This window comes from Neolamprologus multifasciatus, chromosome 2 (assembly GCF_963576455.1).
Source record: "Neolamprologus multifasciatus chromosome 2, fNeoMul1.2, whole genome shotgun sequence".
In the NCBI taxonomy this organism is placed as follows: Eukaryota; Metazoa; Chordata; class Actinopteri; order Cichliformes; family Cichlidae; genus Neolamprologus; species Neolamprologus multifasciatus.
In genome coordinates this window covers 21,460,320-21,473,956 of record NC_140440.1, presented here as the reverse complement: position 1 = coordinate 21,473,956, position 13,637 = coordinate 21,460,320, and positions in this window count along the sequence as shown.

The following is a 13,637-nucleotide window of genomic DNA, read 5'->3' as shown; positions in this document are numbered from 1 at the left end:
TGGGTCGCTGCAGGCAACATTAGTCCATGTTCTGCTCAATGAGCTCAGTTTTCCTTCTGCAGTTCTCCTTCTGCTTAGAATGGCCATCCAGCTTGCAGTGGATCTAAAGAGAACGAGGACTACAGTCAAAAGCTGTAGTCTAAGACGCAAGAGTTGGAGTCCATCTGGTGCCGATCTAGAGACTCACTGAAGAGGCAGCTAAATGATACAAAGGACCACAATAACAGCAACCTGCCCACCCAATGTGGAACATGTAAAGGAAAGGGCCTGGACTAGATGCTTAGCAATGACTTAACTGTCAAAATAAGAGCAAGCAGATTATCCAATAATAAGTCAGTTGCAGATGGTGTCATTCTCTCAGAGGGCTTAAAAAAATCCAAATTTAGTTGCCAAATGTACTTGGGTGGCCGTTGATAAACCTGGGTGGTTGCCCAAGTGCAGACTGTGTGTGGGAAACTATTGGGCTCATGATGGACAGTAAAAAAGATCCAATTTGATGCAGCAGTATTTAATGTGTCATTTATTTTTCCTTTCCTCTTCTTCTTCTTCTTCAGTGTCAAAACCTGCTGTTACCCACAATGCAACTTGACTGCTGTCTGTTTAGAGATTTGTTTGTGCAATGCTTGTGTCAGCTAATGTAGCCTTAAGCTGCTAGCCTCAAGCGGAGATGAGGAACGGGTTACAGATGGTAAACTCACATTTATTTGTCTTTGTCAAACTTCTAGTCTTTACACTGAACCAACATAACTTAAGGCAATTGAGAAGACTTCATGAAGCTCCCTCTGGGGCCACAAAAAAAAATTTCTCCCCACATTTGCAGTAGCATTCACTGAGACCTGTAAACAGCCTTTGATGTACAAAATTGTCGAATTTTCCCTTTAAACCCTGGGATGAAAACATGCGTCACCGCCCACACCGGTAAGAGGAAGCAACACTGTGTCAAAGTAACTGTTTCACCATGGAGTCACTTTGTAACATTAAATGAACATTACGGCCACTGGCAATGTGGAAGCGTGGTGATGTTTATACTGCAAGTCATGGGAATAAGGGGCAAATCAACCTTCTTTGATTAGACGCCACCCACAAAAACGCCCCACAAAAAAACAAAAAAAAGCTTCCATAAATGACTGCTACTAATGAGCACATGAAATCAATTTATTTCGTATCTGAACTGTAATGAAAAGATCATACTGGTGATGCGGAAAATATCTGGCAAAACAACAGATGTGAGTGAGCAGAGAGTATTAAATTCAGCCTTTTAGTTTCCCCTCACTAAGATCTGCAGGTGCTCTTGGAGGAACCGCAGAGACCACGGCAAATCGCAGAGTATCTTGCCTGGATACAGCTGAGCTCTAGGCTGGGGTCAAAACCTGGCAGGTGGTGTTCCTGCCAGGTTGCCCCAAAACATCACTCTCAGTTGAGCCATAACAGAGACCAGCAGATGGACTGTTGATTTGTATTGTTGATTTTTATCTACCACACTTTTGCATTTACCCACCTAACCCAACTGTTATAAATAATTGCAAAAGGTTGTATTTAAAGTGTTTAAGTGCAGTGATCTCTTCATGGGTCTAGATGACAAATGCACAAAGAGTACTGCATAGTAAAAAACACCATTGAATTACCAGAAACCTATTTCAAACTCTGCTTATAGGACTTATAGGTTATCCCAATTCTATACTGTGTGCCGCGCGATAACACTGAGGCTTGTTAACGTCTGCCAGTCTAGACAATGATTGTCTGTCTATAACCTTTGGCAAGCAGTTCTTACAATGCTTCACATTGTGATTAGGCCCTGTTTCTTCACTGGAGACGTGCTCCAAGTGGAGTGAAGATACTTTGTGACAAAGGCATTTGAGGAAGAGGTGAAGACCCCGGAAAACAGCATTTATCTTGTTGATAAACCTGTTGCCCTCCAGTACAGCCAGGATGCCCTTCAGAAACTGTTATCTAGAATAAAAACCCTTGTTGAGATTTCAGGCTGTTTGGGTCCCTCACTCTCTTGTTTTACCATGGATTGAGGAACTGGACTGAAGTAATAGGAACTCTGTGATTTTGAAAATTGGTCTGTCAAGGTACCCATTTAAGACCCCACTTAATGCCCCTGCATTTGAGGTTTGAATTTTTTCCCTTCACTTCCATCAAAACATATCGTAACAGGAAGCTCTGGGCAACAGCTATTTCCTGGCTTATTCATTAATGGGTGGAGTCAAAACTCTCTTTGTCAGCAGCAGCACCTAAACTGTAATTGTGAGAAATAGTTGGCTGTAAAAGCTGCAAGTGGAAGCCAAGAAAAGAAGAAGAACAAGTGACGTTAAAAAGCATGCTGCAACCTCCACCCGCCAAAAAAAAGACATCTTCCTCAGCAAAAGCTGTCCCAGCACCTACTGGCAGCAGCAAACCACTCACCACCTAAAATCTTAAAAGACAACCAGGGTTTGACAGAAAAGCCGTTGTCCGCCTTGACACGTGGAGATTACACTTTAAGCATATTCATTGCAGTCACAAGGTGGGTTAGGTGTAAAGCACTTACTCATTTGGTGTCAGCAGCCACACAGGCAGGAAGTGTAACTGAGAGTCGCTGTAACTTTAGAGGCATGCTGTTTAAGAAAATTGAGATGTTTCTTTGAGATCTCTGTCCATTAGGTCTATGAGAGTGTCGTATTTTTATGTACCCCGCCAAACTGAGACGATGTAATGATTTATAATACAAATGTAATGTATTTTAATAGAATACACATTCCCTGCTAGTTTAGTATTTCAGTCTTACTCAAATTAAAAGTACAAAGACCATAAGCAAATGCAAATATATGCCCAGTTGGATGTAAGTTAATTATATTTCTATGGTTACATATCCATTTGTTTAACAGTTTAGCCAGCATTGGTCCTTTGTGCATAGCACCTCTTTTGGGTCAGTTACGTCCAGAGGTTAATGGTTTCCTGTGAAGTTAAATATAATTTTCGTTGCACTATAGCAGGGTATGTCAGGATTTGCAGTGCCAAGGGCCAACTGTTACTGAATGTTATTATGGTTAAATGCTGTCCATTTAATCTTCAGTGTTCCTGTTAATTATTCCCATATTAGTTAATTAGTTTTGTTTTTAAAACTATGAAATGAAGCAAACAACTAATATTTTGTCAACATCAACACTTACAGTTTTATAATCACTACTACTTTAAATAAAAAACAGGTATAAAAGCTATAAAAAGGCAAACAAGTACAAATATAAACCAAATATCTGATCTTTAACAACCAAAGAAACTGTTAAAGCTTCCTCAAGACGTGTAATAAAATTCCAGAGTCCATCAAGCCCATCAGGCTTATCTCCGCCTTGGACAATTAGAGCAGCATGTTCCACTGATAGCGAGTCAATAAAGTCTTTATGCCTGTTCTCCATACTGAAACAGTTTGGTTTTCATTGTTTTCAGGTCAATAAAATGATCCATTTGGCTGATAAAATAGCCAGTGCCCTATGCACACTTTTCGATTTTGCCTCTGTCATTTTCACATCGAGGTCTGACAAACTTTCTGTAATATTTATTCTGAACAGCTCAACAGGAGGGCAAGGCTATACCCTCTACTTCACAGCCATGCCAACACAATTGGGATGATGTATAAGCAGTTTTTGTCAAAAGGAAGGTTGTGATGTAGTGATGTAGGCCGTTCCATCGTTCCATATTTTGTAGTATTTCCGAGCGCTGTGTCCCGCTCTGTTATTATTATGGATATACCCAAGTCACATTGCCATTGCAATTCAGCTGTTCTCTGAAGTTAAATATAATTTTCATGCACTGTGTACTGTAAGGACTATTACTGAGTGTTATTAAGACTAATGAACAAGGTCGCTGCTAATTCTTGTCACTAGCATCAGATGATTTGAAACTATAAAATTAAAAACAAGCAGGGGACGTTTTCTCAGAGTTCATGACCACCATCAATGTCAACATCATCATCATCATCAAGCAGCTAATGTACAGTCATGTAATGGCTTTTGAGGTCATTGCGTTATTAAAAGCCTACATCTGAGCATATTTCATCAACACCAAATAATTAGTGAAAAATGAATATTGACTCTAATATTTCTTGTAGATTGAAATGGTAACGTGTTTCAAATGAATGTTACAGTTCCCATGCCTCAGCTGCTCTACTGTGGGCCAACATGATGGAAAGACAATTTACCAGTTTATATCAAAAAGAACTGCTATATCAGTGTCTAGATTATAAATGAATAACAAAACTCATTTCCCCTCCCCTTCTCAGAGTTTGTAGTCTACACATACTCCCCGACCCCTGGACTGGTTAAGAATGAGTATCTGTCTCTTTTCCACCCTCGTTTTTTTTTTTTTCTTGAAATCCTGATTCATTCGCACCTTTTTAACTTTCTTCGTGTTTCTGTCTAGACTGTTGCATCCTAATTTTCTGTGTCTTATCCCTGCATGCACCCTCTGCAAATATAAAGAGCTCCGGTTTTAAGGAAAAAATTAAAAATGTGCCAGTGCATCAGGCAGTGCTAAAACTTTCACAATGTTAATTACATTAAGTTGCTGATTGATGAATGTTATTAGAAAGCACTCTCATGAGCTACTTTTAAGCTAAGTGTTTTAATAGAAAACTGTAGGTTTTCCCACTAGCCCAGCCCGGTACAGTTACCAAAACATCACAGGACCTTCCAGTGGTTTCTTCTCCCTGACAGTCTGTGTATTGATTCAATTACCTGAAAGTCATGTCAGTGTTTGTTACTGCCACTCTCCCTCCTTCATTTCACAATGTTAGCTTTGTCCACGTTACCCACACACGGTCTCCCATGCTCCCTGGTTGTCAGTCTCGTTTTCTGTCCGTCCAGGTCTGTGCGTTGAGAGCTTCTCTTCCTTTCCTCTCATGTCGACATCTTACATTCATTACCACATGGCCTTGGCTCAGTCTGCTCTCTCCCCTTCTGTGGTGCTCAATTACTCTGTCTTCCTGGGGCAAGCACTGGTGTCAAGCTACTGTAATGACTTTCTGATTATCTGCCTTTATGTGATGAATGAGATGGAAATGTACCACCACGGCCAAACGGGGGCTGGCGCCAGGCCAAGCTGCCACACCACAGTACGGATTGATGCGGGGGGAGGGGGGGGGGAGAAAGAAAATAAACATTAGATTATAATGATGCTCAACTCTTGTTGTGTTTGCCGCTCGAACCAAAGGAGTCTCGCTCGATTTCGGGATTTCAATCGCTCTGATCAGACTTATTGTTTAGGAGTGAACTTGCGAAACCGCGGCTCGTGCCCATCCAGTGATTAAATAATCAGCTGGCTTGTGAGGAAGAGATAAAGACAGGATGCAGGATGCCGGTGACACATGGCCATAACCTCTGCCTGAGTGGGCGTGCTCTGTGTGAAGATGCAACTGTGCAGAATTCACCCAAAGACATTAACACACACCCATCAAGGGCAAAATCATTCTCCGTTTTAACATCTAAAACTGGGTGGCTTCTGTGATGTAAAGCGATTGTTGATGCTTGACTTGACCTTCTAAAACTCTCCTATTGATTTTCTCCTTTTTCCCCCAATGAGTGTTGATGCCTGCTCAGCCTCTAATGTGCTGGAGGTGAAAAATGAGGTTGACGTAGACATGGTTAACCATAATGCGAAGGTGGATGCCACCCGATAGCAGCCAGACACCTGAGATAGCAGGCCTAAGTCCAGCTCGCCACTCACCCCCCTCTCCGGTTCTATTATTCATCCCTCTTTCAAATGCCTTTTATGCTGCTCAATTACCCCTCCAGCGGCCCAGTGTGGACACTGTAATGACATTCTGATTATCAGTCTGTAAATGAGAAATGAAATGAGTGTGTGATGCCGTGCCAGGGGAAGAATGGAACGGCGAGGAGCCTTTCAAAAATGGAGGCTGTGGAGGAGAGAAAGGGGCGGGGGGGTGAACAGAGGGAGGGATGAGTGCGGCACTCTGGTGATCATCGAAAAGACGATAAAAAGAGGAAACATTTTGTAACACGCTGCAAATGTATGAAATTACACTTTAGAATTTAATTGCCCCTTACTCAAGGCTTCACTGTGCTCACCAACAATGCAAGGAGAACCTTTATGTTTCCAAACAATCAGTCGAGTAGAAAGGAGTCGTGTTGCAATTGAAAACGCGTCCAATCGTTTCAGGGCGAGCTTAAATACCAGATATCCTCTTTATGTAGTGAATTGGGTTGAATGGAGAAGTAAAATTCGGCGCTTGCACTGTTTACAACCACGTTATGATATGAAGGTAGTATAGCTAAAATGCTGAACGCCTCAGAAGAAGAAGACTGCCATCGCCTCAAGATAAAACACTGTCGAGGCAAATTTAACACTCCAACTAAAAAAGCCCATGTCAGAGTTTACTCTGAGAATTTGTAAATGAGGATTACAGGCACACCTTGCTGTACTCCAACGGTGAATGGCGGCGAGTTTAATGAAAAATAAATGTTGATTCAAGTCGGCTGAAGTGAAGGATCCTTTGAGAATTATTATACTGTGTGATACCATGTTAAAAGTGTGATTTTCAAAGCCCCTGTTCTTGTCCTTTGAAAACCAGCATAACTGTCTGGTTCTGGCTCACATGACTAGAAAGTTGTCTGTCTACTTGGCGTTTTATTGCTCCATGAAATGCCTTTCAGTAGCAATTACCCAAAGTTGTTCTTGTCCAGGTTTATCTGGCAATAAAATGCAACTCTGGGCCATCTCTGTGTTCATTAGATCAGCAATCTAACTGGCCCACTAAACTACAGTCACTTCATGCTGGAGAGTCTCTCTCATTTCAGCCCAATCAACAGAAATGCTCTGCAGCCCCAGACTGCTGTTTAATAGGATATTAACATCCTGATCAATCACCTTAATTGATATTTTTTAGGCATTAACGCTCTCAAACTCTAACAGATGTAATTGTCAGATAGGGAGTGGGATCCCCATTGGCAGTAATTGGGCCATTATGGATGCAGGCATGACTGAGAGATTTAGAATGCCAATGACATAGGAGATAGATAGAGCCTGGGCCTTTGTGGGTGGATCTGTATATCACTCATGCTTGGGCACCAGAGGATTGTCTGCTAAAAGGCTGGTCTAAATTAGCCAGGGATGCACTTAGATGTGATTTTAACAATCCTGCGCAAGTGTGCACAAACGCGTGTGCAAACAAATCTGCAATGCCTGTATTTTCTCTCAAGTGCACTGGGGTTTCAGCTCAAAAAGTTCCCCGTGTGTGAGCGGCAATGATGCCATATGGCGTCCTGTGTTGACTGCATTAAGGTTGTGTGTTGTGCCATTAGAGCCAGGAGCCAAGGGGTGACTTTGGCATCTTCATTAATCCTGGCTAAATTCCGCGTGCCGGAGGAGCCCGTTTCCTTGAGCGCCTGCTGACGCTAGCACAATGTCACAGCTCACTCAGTCACTGCTTCTTCTCCCTTTGGTGCAAAGTAGGAGTAGAGGGACCAATTGTTTGCAAAATACCTTTCATTACTCCATTGGCTGAGAGCATTTGAAGTGAATTTGTGTGAATTATTGCCCATAGCTGAGTTTATGATGAGAAATTTCTGTAAGTGCACTTCGAAGACGGCTTTTATCCAAGCGTGGAAGAAAGCGCTGAGAAAGAACTGTGCGGGCTAAGTGGGAAAATCACACAATGTAACATTTTCCCTCTTCTTAAATATTATCTGTGTTCCTCCTAAGGAATAAAATCTGTGAAAGCAGCCTTGTGCACATACAGGTGACTAATTAACAATAACAAAAACAAAAATGTATGAAAACAGAACTGATCAAACTCTCCTTTTCACATATCTGAAAAATATATACACACAAGGACCATCACCAGTACGAGTGTTTCATTGATGTCCAGAAATGTTCTATTTGTGTTAGAAAAGATCTAGTAAGCGTTGAGCATCTTGGCTGGCCATGAAAAGTCCTCACACTTTGTGGCATAAGACTCTGATAATAGGTAACATGCTTAATATGTGGAAGACAAAAAAAATACAACCTGGAGATTTTTTGTGTGTGTGACAAGTAATAATAGGTGCAACACACATCTTGTTTCCATAACAACAGGCTGCTAATTTCTTTTACCTGTTGCCTTGTTACAGGCATGTTAGATTTTTTTGACGATGTTTAATTATTACAACAACAAGTTTCTCCGCTGGCACTTTTCTCCACGTTTATTATTCTTAGGGGGAAAATGAAACCCAGCTTGTCCATTGTTAAGATTGATTGGTTGCCAAAAAGCATTTAGCGGCACTCACATTTGTTACAGAGGCCACATTCTCAGCATTACCATATGCTGCTGCTACCTGTAGGTTTTTGTGAGGCAGCAGCAGTTAAACATAGCCTGAAGCAACAGCTGTATGTATTTGATATTTACAGAGCAGCACCTGCTGAAAATCCTTATTTTTTCTGACCTCAACCAGCTAATCCTACCTTTCTGCAGTGATGTAGATGTACTCTAGGGTTTGCCAGTACATTATAGCAAAGCTGGTGGGTGTGGTCAAAGGGACAGGAGTCTTGCACTCTTGTACTATGAATCATTTAAAAGTGTACCCACTCAGTTATTAGGTTTTTGTAAAAATAATCATGCATACCACTTGCAGTGAGTAAAGTCTAGACTAGACTAGGCCCTATTAGGGAGATCAGGTCCCTCCTATGTCACTGCAAACTTTGCACATCGCCACTGCTGTAGTCTAAATTTTGTCAGCCCTCGGGGCCCCCCACTGGCCTGGGTCCCAGAGCAGTCGCCTGCCTTGCCTAGTGGCAAGCAGCAAAACACTGCTGGGTGCAGGGTTAATTCAACTGACACCTGACAATTTACACTCACATACATATACACAATTTTTTTTAAGATCACCAATTAATCAAACACAGATGTCTTTGGAAAGTGGGAGAAAACTGGAACCCAAATACAAAATCCTTGCAAGCACAAGGAGAACATGCAAATTCCACAGAGAGTGGCTCCAGCTAACGAGCAAACCTACAGCCTTCATGCTGTGAGGCAAAAACTACAAATAACAGATACAAATAGTTTTTTATCCCCTAATTATTTTTACTATGAATTCATTTCATATCACTTTGGTAAATGTAATTTTAATTTAGTTAGGAGGTAGCACTCACTAATATTATTTGATCGTGGATAGATAGATAGATAGATAGATAGATAGATAGATAGATAGATAGATAGATAGATAGATAGATAGATAGATAGATAGATAGATAGATAGATAGATAGATAGGAGCAGTTTTCTGTGTCCATTAGTAAAAGTTACTTCCCGAGTTGTGGAATGTAAGAAATTCTGTTGTGTTCTGCAAAATAATAATAATAAGTATTATTATTATTATTATTTCATTAAAAAACATAGCCTGCATAACCTGCAAACTTCGTTGTACACTTTTTTTAATTTATAGTTACTCATTTGCTCTTATCGTTGTATTAGCTCTTATCGTGATTGACACAAGCCATTTTTAATTTTAGTCATATTATATCTGTCTCTATGTTACACTGATTACACAGAACAGTATTTTACTTTCAGTCCTGCTGGTGTATTTTCTTTTTTGTCTCAGTTTGTTTTGTTTTTTTTTAACTAAGCCCGCTATGCCCTGGCCCTTTTGACTGAGCAGGAAAGCTGCTCCAAACAGAGCCATTACACAAGGTCAATTGTATTTGTCAGAATGCATCTGACGGAACTTATCACATTATCTCATTGTTTCTGCTTTAGGGCTTGTGCATCTGTTCAAGTAGCAAATGAGCCCAGAAAAGAAGACAGCGCTGACAGTTTTCCTCTCGCCGTATTCAGGTCACACTGTCTGGTAGTTAGATAGGCAGATCAGACTGCTTCAGCGCCAGAGGAGATTCCTCTGTCTGGAACATCATTTTTTAGCATATTATCAGTTGATGCTAGACTATATTCAAAGTATTCTATGTATAATGTGTTTCCTGAATTTCAAATCTGTATGTATTTTGTGTCACGGCAGATAAAACGAGAATTGCGACTGCAGAGGGTGGACTTTATATAGCCTGCGTTGTTTTCATGACATTGTTTTGAGCTCATGAGACCTTTTTGGCATTTTACTTCATCGTTTTTGATTTAGATGTTCTGCAGCTACGACTGCCAAATGTTTTCCTCATGCTGGTGATTTCTAGAAAACCACTAATGACTGAGGAGGAAAGTCAGGAAACTCAAAATCCAATTTTTTTATATTTTTAAAATTTATTTATTAATGAAGGTTTTTCAGGGAAAGAAATGACCTGATGGTGAAGCTGGAGGTTGGGGGAAGATGTCAAGTCAAACTTATTACAAATTTATCAAGTGGAAAACATGAATGTTTATACCAAGTTTCGTGTCAGTAGGTCAAAAGTTTTTCACACTTTTCTCTTGAAATCATGAGCGTGAACCATGCCGTGGCACTGGTGGAAAGTCGGAGTGACGTTTGGGTACCACAAATCCCTGTAAAAATGTTTGTGTCAATCCGTCACATAGACGGGAAAAAAAACTGGAGTACTACCAAAGTCAGTGGGATTTATCCACTGGGGAGTGTTCCAAATTTCATGGCAATCCATCCAGACTTAGTGTGGACCAAATTGGTGGACTGACCATCTGACAGCCTGACATTGCCTAAAAAGTTGAAAAAGGAACTCTGATAGAGACAAGAAAGAGACGAGAGCCACGATCGATGAATCAAACAGATACTCTGCCCACATTACCTACAATCTGGTGCTTTTGAGAAAGTTTTAATATGGAGAATACTGACGCACGCTAATCCGTCATTGATTGAATAAAGAATTTTTCAGATATTACAGCGTGGACAAAGACCCCGAAATCTGAGTAGAATTTAATAAAGTGACTTTTAATTCCTACCTTTAACATAAACGTAATTACAGGTCTCACTATTGGGCCGTGTCAACAATGGCGCTGTGTCTCTGTAGTGTTTTGGATATGCTTTGAGCAAAACTCCAGTGTGAAGTTGCACTTCTTTGTCAGCACAGAGAACTTTGTGAGAATACATCTGAGATAAGCGCATTTGTCTGACTGAGGGCATTCTTTTGGAGATGGGCAGAGTGCTGTCTGACTTTGCACATTTGTCTTCTGCACTGAGGCACATCAGCAGTTCATCTTGATAACGGAAAGGGCTATGCGAGCGGATTTGGCGAAATAACCTTTTGTGAATATAAAATGAAAAACAGAGCATGGGTGGGTGAGTGTAGGGGTGAAAATAAAAAGAAGAAGCGGAAGTAGTTGCATCATTTTATCAGATTTCCATCATATATAACATTTTACCGGAAAGCCTTTTGTAGCATTAACCTGTGCGATGGTTTACCAGTTTAGTAGCAATTAGCTTGCTGGTAGGCTGCACTTTTCTTTTCTTTGTTTTGGGTTTTTTTTAATCTATTTTATTTTTTCTGGATCGTAAACTGTCACGGACCCGGCTCTGGGGACTCGGGGTCCGTGGGCAGTGGGGACTAGGATTGTTGTTATTATTATTATTATTATCGTTATCATTATTATTTGGTGTGTTGTCTGCACTGCCCCTGTGCACATCTGTATGTAGGCAGGTGGCTGTGTTGCCTGTCTTCTGGGGCCAAGTTACAGGCACCTTCAGCCCTGGGGGCGTGGCCTGACTTGAGGGCTGGCCACACCCGAAGTCCTTGCCGCACACCTGCTCCTCATCTGGGCTCGTCGGTGGAGCTATTTAGAAGAGTGATGGAGCTTCCACCGACGCTGGATTATTGAGTTTGACTCCACGTTAGTGTCATTAGTACCAAGTCCAGTGAGTACATGCCCGCGGTAGTCGAGTGTCCTGACAAGTTGCTTCTTTGTTATTTTTCTCCAGGAAGGAGCAGGGAAGACAAGAGCAGCGAGCACGGGGTGCGGGGACACACTGGAGCGAAGAGCACGGAGCACGAACTTGTGGGTGAAGACACGACACGGAAGTCAAGGGGAAAACATGGGGTTTATTCTGTGAACTATTTACACCACTGTAAATAAACGCACTGCCTTCATCACAAAGTCCTGCATCTTGGGTCCTCATTCCCCTCATCCCCACGGTCTGCCCCACAGACCGTGACAGTAAACATCCCTTTTATATCTGTTTACATTTAAGTTGTTTATGCTATTAGAAAATTCCAGATTTTAGCTCTATTCTAAATTGTCTGTCTCAACGTCTGTAGCATTAAATCGAGCTGCTGGAGCACACACCTTTTAAGAAGAGTTGGCGATTACACAGATTACACATGACTCGTATGAAAATTTAATTTATTAATAAAGAAAACAAAAGTGAAATATAACATTAGTTCATCAGTAGTACGTGTGACAAAGCAAGTAAGGTTTAAATAAACCCATATGACCCCAAAGAGAAAGAAAACAGTTCAGTTTTGGGGGGGGGCAAAACACAAGAAGAATTGTGGAAAAGCCTGTGATCATATCAGCTAATATTCCTAGGAAACACAGCAATTCCTACTTGTTGGAAAGAACTGGGAATTACTATGTTGTCAAAACATTTACACTGATGGGATGAACGTCTTCTTGTCCTACAACCATGCCCACGTAGGTTAGGGCAACTTTTGCAAACTTAAACAGACACAGTCAACTGTGCCCAAAACTAGCTGACAAATATTGCCGCACTCTCTCAGAGATGTTCTTCCCGTGTGTCACAGTACACAACCACGTCATCTAAATAAACTGCAAAACCCTCCAATTTATGCACCATTTTGTTCATTCGAATGTGCTTGCTGCATTAAGCAGTCCAAATGGCATGGTGGTCTAAGAATATAGGCTTGATGGTGTTACAAAAAGCATAGATTTCTCTGGCTCTTTCAGAAATGGAAACCAGACAATAACCCTTAAGAATGTCAAAAATACTGAAAAATTTCACACCCCAACTGCAGACGCAGATGTGAGTGAGAAATTCTGTTGTTCTTTCTGGGAAATCCTTTTACAGGTAAATACAGTGTAAGTTGCAGCTGTGATAGCCATAGTTTTCTGTCATGTGACCGACTCACTAACGTGGCGACTCTCCCAGAGCTCCAGTTTGTTAACATCTGTGTGTATCTTGTAAAGAATTGCTCACTTTACGCTGCTGCCATTTGCCAGACAGCTGCATGTATTTTTGATCTGGATGGGTAAAAAATGCCACCATGTGGGAGGTGAAGAACAAAAAATTGTTCATCGTTAAAGCAAAAGTAAGCACTGCTATAAATCCTACGTTTTGTTGACTTGGACTTTTAAGCTGTAGGGTCGCAAAAGTTCAAGTAGCATTTATTTGTCTTGTTATTGTAGCGCTGTAACAATGAAGTTGATGAATGTCAGGTAAATGTTTCCTACTGTTTAAATGAGTCGCCACTCTCTTCTTCACAACCTGGGTCACTGTGGAGAAGCAGGAATTATTGTGATTCACCTGTGAGGCAGGGTTAAGAGAAGTGTGATCACATGTTGGTGCCGTAACATCCTTCAGGCAGCTGTAAATAAACACTGATCAGTGCATCTGATAGCACAACTATCTGCTATTTTAATTAAGTTAAAGTCGGAAACGTTCAAAGGAAGGCTTTTTTTAAACCTTCACATTCATCTCCCAGGGCCTCGCTGTCAGTGTGATGTTCTAGATGTCTTTTGTGCCATCTACCATGGTACCAA